Genomic DNA, 11,908 nt, shown 5'->3' with positions numbered 1-11,908 from the left:
CATTGTATATCACCTATATTGGGGTGAGACTACACGAAGCGGTAAGTGATGAAACTAATGTTTGTCGACATGCAATCCTCCTTTCAAAATATTGCAGAAATGATCTGGAAGATTGATTATGATTGTATTTTTCTGAACAATTTACATTAACAATGTTTCAATTTTAGTAGTTAAATTTGCTATTCATATTTAAATAACGAACCCAATAAATACCAACAACTCTGTGCAAATGAAATAATGCGATTTCCTATGACATTACTTATAGGGGTGAATAATGCTGTGCTTCCACTTGTGTCAACCTTCCAGTTGTGTTCCACTACAGGGGGTGTAGGTTGGGAGTGAAGATCACTCAACCACTGAGTTACCTTCAAAACCAACGGTTTTATATCACAGGTGTTTATTTATTCAGATAAACCTACCTTGTACTACGATTGAATATGACCGATTTATACAAAAGAAGCGAAATGTATCCTCCACTGCTCTTCAGCAACTATTGCTTTCCCTAAGAAGCAAGATACTGGATCGATTTGTCAGGCATAAGTAGCTTTATACATGTTATTACGGGTTGCTTCACAAACTGAAACTATTGCAGCAGTTCTCTAGAAATCATTCCATGAAAGACTCCGCTGTAAACCATCAATCAAAAAGGAGCTGATATGTAATCAACAACTTATTCTAAGATTAACTAAGTGTGCAAGTCAATACAAATAGGGTGGCATTAATGGTTACAAGGCACTATAATACAAAAGCTGTGATTACTGACATAAAGACGATCATGGAAATGTCAATCTTGCTGCAACTATAGTCAAGTTTCCAAAATTAGGCCTCCCAATTGCCAGATCTATTCTCATGGTGTCAATCCCTGGATTGTCTCGGATTGACTCCATGCTGAACATTCCCCTTCCAAAAGTTGGAATATTTCTAAGTGCGGCTTTAAACTGGCACTAAATCAATAACTTTCCTTCTTTGTTCACACAGATCATTGGTACCCTCCTCACCTACGTTTTCATCGTGATCCAGTTTAAACCGGACTCAACGGTTGGAATTCAACACAATGGAAACGATACGACAGCATAACTTGATCAGCTTTTGCATTTATGGTCATTTGTTCAATGTTGTAACGTGTTGACTTGGTTGCTGTGGAAATATACATCATCATTGCTAGATATCCTGAATCCAGTTTCCATTATCTGCCCAAACAACCTTCAAACGGACTGAAATACAAGATAGAGTTAATATGTTTAGATAAAGTAAAACTATTTCAATCCCGATCACTGAAAACGAGTAACTATGCTGTCTCGGGTCTGTGCAATAGAACTATTTCATCATCTACTTGATTTGAACTCAGTGTTTTTGCCAATCGCTTTGAAGTTTTTTTCTTGTAATGTTTGGACATCTCCGCTCTTGAAACCACGTTCTACTGGTCACTGATCGTATAGAGTTAGTAGGAGTTTAAAACCGCTTTTTAACGACAGTGTTCCATTTCAATGTAATGTTATGTTATGTTAATCTTTATGAAACCCTTCATGTAAAATACTATAATTTCATTGGTCAATGACGCTTTAACAAGTTTCCGGAAGTGATGTAGGCTTCAGACGTCTATCACTTTCTTGAAACGGGGACGCGTGTGGCGCTGGCATATTGAGAAACATAATCAGGGCAAACGGGATTGTAACCCACAATTAAAGGATTGTGATATGTCCAAAGCACACAAATGTACACCACAGCGAATACAGGCGCTAGTATATTACACTTGGGAGGAAGTGAAGCATCCCCGCTAATTTTTACAAAGTTGTATATTTCGACTAACGTCAGTGCTGTGCACGTCGGTAAAGCTGTTGGTTTAAAGTAAACATCCAAAGAACAGCTTCCTTCAGCATTTTAACAATAGATATGACAATATACACAAATCATCTGTTTTGGCCCAAAATGATACGTCTTACAAGTATGGAGCTAGAGGGAGGATCTGGCAACGTGGTGTGTATGTGATGAGACAAAAAGATGTATTTGTAACCTAGTAACGTTGTAAATCAGTATCTAGTGTACCCTCCGCGTTGTCCAAATGCCCTACATAGCATACCCCCGGTAGTCGTTGCATCCGTTCCAGAGGAACCTGTCGTCATGTTTGTGCAAAGTTGCTTCAAACTCACCCAGATTTAGAACAGGTGGTACATATATACTGATCACCCGTCAACTTCCCACTTGTATCAGTCGCCAAATAAAGTCCCAGATGTGCTCCAGGCGTTCAGGTCTGGACTCATGGCTGGCCACAGAAGGTGAGTCACTACAGTATTTTGAAAGAAAGCTGTGGCAAGTTATCAAAATTTGGATGATTATCAAGATGGAGGACAACAACTGGATCCAGTACTGCCTAGATATACTTATCACGTCAAATTCCCACGTATTGTGACCAAGTCAAGTTCACAGTCATACGAGACACCTACACACCATGAGAGCCTCCACTAAAGGCAACAGTTGGCTGAGCAGTTTTTGCTGCCAATGCGTATTTCGTTGCCTCAAAACTGACTCTCCTTTGGCGGTTCCGACCTGATTCGCCGTCACTCTGGGTCGTCGTGAACTCGAGCCATCCTTCACCTCATTTATTGCCGTCTTTTAAATGCCAATAGTTTGACATCTCTGAGTATCTAATAAACTTAATAATACGTCCCATAGAGACAGAAACCTTATTGAACATTGCAGATTAAATACCGACATGTGGCACGTGGACAAACTGCAATTGTGAAAATTCGTGGGTTTCTTTTTGGACACACAGGGTGTTTGGGGAGACACAATCCTCCAAATATACTAACTTCATAAATTTTATGAACATTATTATCGTACGTTTAATCATACACCTACTGAACCTGAGCATAGTTCTGTTACCGGTTAACACATTTAGGAGGGCTTACCTGTGTACCTGTGATGCACTGTATACTTCATGCGATATCCTGTGCACCTGTGATTTACTGTATACATTATGTGATATACTGTGTACCTCTGATGTAGTATATCTTCATGCGATATACTGTGTACCTCTGATGTAGTGTATACTTCATGCGGTATACTGTGCACCTGTGATGTAGTGTATACTTCATGAGATATACTGTGCACCTGTGATGTAGTGTGTACTTTATGAGATATACTGTGAACCTGTGATATAATGTATACTTTATGTGTACCTCTGATGTAGTGTATACTTTATGTGATAAACTGTGTGCTTCTGATGTAGTGTATACTTCATGAGATATACTGTGTACCTGTGATGTAGTGTATACTTTATGCGATATACTGTGCACCTGTGATATAGTGTATACTTCATGAGATATACTGTGTACGTGTGGTGTAGTGTATACTTCATGAAAATACTGTGAACCTGTGATGTAGTGTATACTTCTTGAGATATACTGTTTACCTGTGATGTAATGTATACTTCATGATATATACTGTCCACCTGTGATATAGTGTATACTTCATGAGATATACTGTGCACCTGTGATGTAATGTATACTTCATGCGATATACTGTGTACATGTGATGTAGTGTATACGTCATGAGATATTATGTGCACCTGTGATGTAGTGTATATCTTCATGCGATATACTGTGCACCTGTGATGTAGTGTATACTTCATGAGATATTATGTGCACCAGTGATGTAGTGTATACTTCATGCGATATACTGTGCACCTGTGATGTAGTGTATACTTCATGAAATATACTGTGCACCTGTGATGTAGTGTATACTTCATGAGATATACTGTGCACCTGTGATGTAGTGTATACTTTATGAGATATACTGTGTACGTGTGATGTAGTATATACTTTATGAGATATACTGTGCACCTGTGATATAATGTATACGTTATGTGTACCTCTGATGTAGTGTATACTTTATGTGATAAACTGTGTGGTTCTGATGTAGGGTATACTTCATGAGATATACTGTGCACCTGTGATATAGTGTATACTTCATGAGATATACTGTGTACGTGTGGTGTAGTGTATACTTCATGATATATACTGTCCACCTGTGATGTAGTGTATACTTCATGATATATACTGTGCACCTGTGATGTAGTGTGTACTTTCTGAGATATACTGTGCACCTGTGATATAGTGTATACTTCATGAGATATACTGTGTACGAGTGGTGTAGTATATACTTCATGAAAATACTGTGAACCTGTGATGTACTGTATACTTCTTGAGATATACTGTGCACCTGTGATATAATGTATACTTTATGTGTACCTCTGATGTAGTGTATACTTTATGTGATAACCTGTGTGCTTCTGATGTAGTGTATAGTTCATGAGATATACTGTGCACCTGTGATATAGTGTATACTTCATGAGATATACTGTGTACGTGTGGTGTAGTGTATACTTCATGATATATACTGTCCACCTGTGATGTAGTGTATACTTCATGAGATATACTGTGCACCTGTGATGTAGTGTGTACTTTATGAGATATACTGTGCACCTGTGATATAATGTATACTTTATGTGTACCTCTGATGTAGTGTATACTTTATGTGATAACCTGTGTGCTTCTGTTGTAGTGTATACTTCATGAGATATACTGTGCACCTGTGATATAGTGTATACTTTTCATGAGATATACTGTGCACGTGTATGGTGTAGTGTACCTACTTCATGATATATACTGTACCTGTGTGCTTCTGTTGTAGTGTATACTTCATGAGATATACTGTGCACCTGTGATGTAGTGTGTACTTTATGAGATATACTGTGCACCTGTGATATAATGTATACTTTATGTGTACCTCTGATGTAGTGTATACTTTATGTGATAACCTGTGTGCTTCTGTTGTAGTGTATACTTTATGAGATATACTGTGCACCTGTGATATAGTGTATACTTCATGAGATATACTGTGCACGTGTGGTGTAGTGTATACTTCATGAAAATACTGTGAACCTGTGATGTAGTGTATCCTTCTTGAGATATACTGTGTACCTGTGATGTAATATATACTTCATGATATATACTGTCCACCTGTGATGTACTGTATACTTCATGAGATATACTGTGCACCTGTGATGTACTGTATACTTCATGCGATATACTGTGTACATGTAATGTAGTGTATACTTCATGAGATATTATGTGCACCTGTGATGTAGTGTATATCTTCATGCGATATACTGTGCACCTGTGATGTAGTGTATACTTCATGAGATATACTGTGCACCTGTGATGTACTGTATACTTCATGCGATATACTGAGTACCTCTGATATAGTGTATAATTCATGAGATAAACTGTGTACCTCTGATGTAGTGTATACTTCATGAGATATACTGTGCACCTGTGATGTACTGTATACTTCATGCGATATACTGAGTACCTCTGATATAGTGTATAATTCATGAGATAAACTGTGTACCTCTGATGTAGTGTATACTTCATGAGATATACTGTGCACCTGTGATGTACTGTATACTTCATGCGATATACTGAGTACCTCTGATATAGTGTATAATTCATGAGATAAACTGTGTACCTCTGGTGTAGTGTATACTTCATGCGATATACTGTGCACCTGTGATGAAGTGTGTACTTCATGAGATATACTGTGCACCTGTGATGTAGTGTATACGTCATGCGATATACTGTGCACTTGTGATGTAGTGTGTACTTCATGAGATATTCTGTGCACCTGTGATGTAGTGTATACTATATGAGATATACTGTGTACGTGTGATGTAGTGTGTACGTCATGCGATATACTGTGCACCTCTGATGTAGTGTGTACTTCATGAGATATACTGTGTACGTGTGATGTAGTGTATACTTTATGAGATATACTGTGTACATGTGATGTACAGTATATCACGTCGGGTATACACTACATCAGAGGTACACAGTATATCGCATGAAGTTCATGATGTTTAGTTCATGTCACACAGTGTTTACTTCATCCGATATATTGTGTGCCTGTGACACACCTGAAATGACAACATTCTGGTGTAATGTGAAACTTTATTTTGCTGAACACCATGTTGTGAATGTGAGCTTTGTCAGAGTAAAGCTGGTGGAAAGAATGGAAGCAGAGCACTTGCGTCCACGTCGTAAATTTCAATGGTGCGATATACACCGATCATTACTATATGACTTTATTCCAGATTACGACAGAACGAAATCACGTTATCCAACACCACCGTCGCCGTGCAAACAGCCGAGCTTGTGCCTCTCAGTAAACATTGCCTAAAGTGTTGTGCACCGACTCTCGAATTTCTGTAGGACCCTACCTGTATAGTGCTTACTCCTAATAACCTTGAAAAGTTAAATGGTATCCACTTGTTTACACTAACGAACTTCATCCCAAGAGCAAGTCCACGAACGATAGCAATTAATTGAATAATTAAACTATCCTGTAATTGAAACCTGCAAGTATGTGTGAGGGGATTTTTTCAAATTATATTTTTGTTCCCCATACCAAGTTTCAAGTAGACATACACACATTTTCAACCGTGTGATATGGATATTGTGTCTGAACCGTACACCATCCATACAATAATACCACGGCCAATCAGTCAATCATACGGGACCATGTCGGCTAAACGTGATCGGAGGCTGCATGTGAAACAGGGCTGATCGCCACTGGAATAATGAATGTTTAGAAGATCGAAGCGGCAAAACACGCTGCTAACATTAGTTACCATTAACTTTGAAATTTCCTATCTTACCCCTATCGTTCTTGAAGATCGTTTACGGTCATAACGTATACTGTGATACAGTGCAACTTTCCAACACGTTCATTATTATCACACAACTATAACTAGTAGCAGTATCTCATACCATTTTGTTGTTTTCATATCTTCCCTGCTATGTTAAGAATTGATCTTCATGTTTGTTGTCCTACTGTCAGAACACTTTCAATGAGGATGATATTACCGGTTTGTTAAAGCAAACACAGCTAAAGGATTTTAGGCTTAATTAGAAGAAGTGAGGAAATGTTTGACAAGAAATAATTATGCCAGGTAACTTGACTGATTGATTAATCGGTTTTTTACAGCCAAGGTAAGCAATCACTCTCAACACAAATATCAATTCATCTTCATTAAAACTACTCCTTCAAATACTGGTGAGACTTAGTGGAGAACAGACCGAACTGAAGGCCTAGCCTACAAAGCAAAAACAACGATTATTTATTTCATAAGCTGTCGAAGATGTTGAAGATTTTCAGAAATACCGTTGGTTCATCCAGTGAAACTGATGATGTACAGGACACATTGACAAGTATCCAGAAACTGATAGCACTGTCCGGGTTATCATGGGACTATCAGCAGCCGAGGTCCGCCAACAGGTGTAACGTCTATTTGGTAGCTTCCCGGATATATGCAAGTTTGGTTTGCATATTTTACATTCTGTATTTTATCCAGATGATTCCATACTATACGAAAGCTGAATCGTTCATGGACATCAGTCTTGTCTTAGCTAGTAACATTTCATCTTTGTTATGTGTGACGTATTGGGGTCGTATTACCAATATCCACAGCAAGGTTCGCATAATCTGTGAACGGCTCCAAGAAGTGCGGTTGAACTTTGACAGTTGTGTTTCAGCAAGGACACTGAAGCAGAGAGTGAAGAGGGCATGTGTATGCATCGGGCTTCTCGCGGCATTTATCTGTTTCGCCAATGGCATAATCGTGAACTTGATGGAAGATACGTCCAGTTATTTCTTTTGGTCGTCACTCGTTTTGACGTCGATAGTTGGTGGCTATATGACACTGCTAAGCCATTCCATGTTGCTTCTGTTCTTGTCCATCTCCCTCCTTCTTACTTATGAGTATGATACTTGCACACTGAGACTGACTAGGGCATCTGAAGGGTCCGTCAAAGAAGAGGATATTGAGGACATTCGAGGTTACCATGAATCCTTAACAGATCTGGTGGAACATGTGTGTTCCCTCATGTCCAGACACGTGGCTGCTGGCTACGTCAGCTCCTTCCTCGCTGTGTGTTTCTGTCTGTACAACATCATCAACGATGACAAGACTTATATGAACCTGGCCGTCACCTCATTTGCTGTGGGTTCGTCCATTACTCATCTCATCGCTCTCACCTATACTGGTGTCAGACTCCATGAAGCGGTAAGTGTTAGAATATTCTTGTAAAGGTGTACAATGACATACATAATACAGAAAAATGATGCATTCTACAAATAAAATGTACTGAATGAACACATAATCACAAATAGATTCTATGATTGGACATGATTCATAAAGCTGTCATTGGACTTTTTCTAATGCTTTCTTCTTTCTAGGACGAACCCATGTGAACCGTTTTCATGATTTCACAATATTTCAATTCAAATGAATGTTATAATAATGCTAATTTTTATAACATATGAGTGGCATTATTAAATTTTGCCGTCTCTACCATTCTTCCATTAATTTATCAGATGTTTGGGACATGACAAGTCATCCGAACCATCTTGAAATAGTGATAATTCAAGGTGTTAGAACATTTTTTGACAGTTTAATTTCTCATTAAAAACTTTTTTCTTCTATCTTTTATTATGTCTTGGTGAAAACTGAGGTTTTCATCATTTATTTTGAAGTAAATAACTGCAATGTTTGTATACAGGCACATCAACCTCTGAATGTTCTGCATGATTTGGCTGGGAGAAATATGCCAGATAGAGTAATTGGACTGGTAAGAAAACAATCGTAACTGTTTGCTGAGTGACAACTCTTCTTGAATAAATTGGATATGTTCTTCTAATTATACATGTATGTTTGTTGATCAAAATTATTCCTGCGTCTGGCTTCACTGACTTCAATATATAAGGATTCTACACTTACTAAATACCTCTGCAACACACTTTCTCACTTCGCTGTAATCTCCCCTCATATATGAACTTTGGATGGAATGATTTTCAGAATACAACATTGGCAGACACAGTCGGGAACAATTCTACTGATATCTGATCCATGATGGCTGACTCGTGTCGATAATCCCTGCTTTGTTTCCCCAACTTATAAACCTCATGTGACGTCATGGCAGAAGATTACTTCTCTTTAAGTTTTTTATGTTGTTTTTTTGTATGGAAATCCCCGGAATATTAGATTATCGATTGCAATTGACACAAATATTTGACTACAAAAAGACGACAATGTGATTAAGAGGATCAGTTTTTGGTATCAGTAACGAAACTGTTAGATTGCAGATGAGTTTCTCTTCCACGTTAGCCTGGAATAGTCGCAAGGGCGCCGTAGCTCGCAGGGAGTGATTTTTTTTGCCTCTTATCCCACTTGCTTCACACAATCGCTTGATAGTGCCCTGTAGGGTGTTGTACCCCATTGGACATTTCGTGAACCAATTGCCAGGAGTAGGTTTTCTTAAACGAAAAGATGTCAGATGTCCTTTCCGGCAGTGCTGGAACATGACAGATTCAAACTTAGTCTCAACCTATATTTCAATTATCATAAATGTCAGCATGCAAGGGTTTTGAAGAATCAAGATTACCTACCACACAGACTTGTACTTCTGAAACAGCCTGAAAAAACATCTATCCTTGTTTCCGTTTTCATATGCCCACACTTCCTTCGGTGTAGTTTTTCGGTAGTTGGTGCCGCCTTGATTCGTTTTACTGCTATCCTCTTTATACAGCAAATAACGATGTCCTCGCGCATCAAGATGTGGGCCAGTGATTTGGGGGTTGTTCCACAATCTTAAATCTCGGTGTTCCTTGCCTCCCCTCTGAGCAAAATGAAGGCCTGAAACAAGTAGAACATAAACTTATTTTTTAGATACGGATCACCTGCATAGTAGCTAGGATAATGAACGATCGCCAAACTAAAAAACAAAGACACCTAAAGTTGTTGTGCATTTTAGTGGCATTTATATATAAAGCAATTAATAACATGTAGACTGTTCGATGGTTAATCATTCACCTCAAAATGTTAACTGTTGTACTGAAATCATTCTAAAACCTACATGAGAGATAGAGTGCTGTATCCAAAAGTTGTTTTGGATTGTCCTCTCCAAGACTGCCTTGCTCCCACAAACACTCCTCCTCCTCCTCTGTCGAAATGACGTCCGTTTTCTTCCTACTTGCAGCTCCCAAACCACATTTAGAAGGGCGCCTCATGCTTGCATCTAAACTATTTCTGGCTGCTTTAAATTCATCATCCTCAAAAATGTTCGACTCTCATTTTGACTAACTGCTACTACCGCTGTCCAACAAAAATGTGACAGAACACCACGTGATTCTCTGTTTTATGCACATTCTGCACGTGCATAACGTGCGCTGGTTGGGACACTCAACATGATATAACGAAGCCATATCTTTTTCGATTACCAAAAACACTAAAATATACTTGTTTAAAAATGATATTCGGTTTATAAACTAGATAAAACATTTCCCCTCGGGTTTTTATGAGATTTAAAACCCGTAACCCTCGGGCTTAAAGGGTTTTAAATCTCCAAAATCCCTCGAATACATTTTATCCTACACATAAATCAAACCACAAAGGGCAGAGTCAATTCCATGTATGACGTTTTTTGACATCGTAGGTCATCAGGTGGCTCGCGCACGCACGCACACGCACACACACAACACACACGAGCAAACACACACAAACACACACCACAAACACTATCGTCACGATCACCACTGAAGGCGTTCAGTGTTCATTGATGTTTATGTGTTAGTCCTTTTAAGAAATAGCATTTTCTTTTCTCTGAAAGTTTACTGAAACTTGGGGGCAGGTCCATTAAGGTAGATAGATGCTCTGGCTCTATCATAGCTGGTTTATTGACACAACGAATATGTGGCAGTCATTCTGTTTTAACACACTACTTGCAATGAACGGGTGAAATCCTGAGATTCTGAGAAGTGTGGCATCCTCCATAGGTCACTTGTAGTGGACGGTCCATAATGTCATTAGTTTGCTAACGTTTTCTGGCCAACGGTCAGTAGTCGATGAATGATAAACAGCATCTCTTGCAATAGGTCTTATTGACATGCCGTACCAATAACTTTGCATATTAAGAACGAAATCAACTGATTTGCAATTTTATGGAATAGTTTAAAATGCTCGCCTTTGATCGAATCACGTGCATATCTAAAATCAATTTATGGTGCGCCCTAAGGGTCAAAATATTTATACACAAATGATTATGATATGAATATGAATGCTTCCGTCGTGCCCCACAAGCACATGTGATACATTGTGGAGAAATGTTTACCTTGCCTGTTGTCAGTTGAATATTTATCTTACGATCTGTACATCTAGGTCCCTCTGTTCACCAACAAGTTGTCTCAACGTCAGATCGGAATCAGTGCCTCAGGACTCATGACCATCACGAAGGACACTATCTTAACGGTATGTTGAATGCATATAACTCAACACGCATTTATCCACAATGGTATTTTCCAGGTTGTAGTGTAAAACAGTTCTTTTGTCCAGTAAATATATGACATTATATCCACATTTAGCTTCTCTTATGTTCGTATTTATCCTCCAATTGCGTTGCTTCGGGGGGAACCGGCCAGACTCGCTGAAACAGGCTTGTCTGTAGCCCTACAATACATCAGTAACTTTTGCTTCATTGTTTGAACAGATCATCGGTACCCTCCTCACCTACGTTTTCATTGTGATCCAGTTTAAACCGGAATCAAGTAAGGGATGTCGACCAACTGGAAACGCAACGGCAATATAGTGGGACTGACTAATACTTGAGCCGTTCTTTATTCAGTGAGAGACTGTCATTTCTTGTCACATCGTCCGTTTCAACCGAATCGTGACTGAAACAAGTATACATTAATAATATGTTTAGACTATAAAACCTGTCGACAAAGAACAGTGAAAGAACTGGACTATCACAGATAAATATTTAAAGCTTGTGTCTAAGCTGTAATGAGTGCCTAT

At 38.7% G+C, this 11,908-nt stretch overlaps 1 long non-coding RNA gene across 1 annotated transcript; it reads left to right on the top strand.

Annotated features, from left to right (window-relative positions):
• The first annotated feature begins 8,588 nt into the window (after positions 1-8,588).
• On the top strand, positions 8,589-11,659 carry LOC124273249. Its single transcript, XR_006897591.1, has 3 exons — positions 8,589-8,687; positions 11,273-11,362; positions 11,601-11,659. It is a non-coding gene; the product is annotated as an uncharacterized LOC124273249 (long non-coding RNA).
• The last annotated feature ends 249 nt before the right edge of the window (positions 11,660-11,908 follow it).

The sequence above is a fragment of the Haliotis rubra genome, unplaced genomic scaffold (genome assembly GCF_003918875.1).
Source record: "Haliotis rubra isolate DU_JTF1 unplaced genomic scaffold, ASM391887v1 Scf1033, whole genome shotgun sequence".
Lineage (NCBI taxonomy): Eukaryota > Metazoa > Mollusca > Gastropoda > Lepetellida > Haliotidae > Haliotis > Haliotis rubra.
Note: the sequence above shows the minus strand (reverse complement) of the source record. Positions and strands in the feature narration are given on the sequence as shown.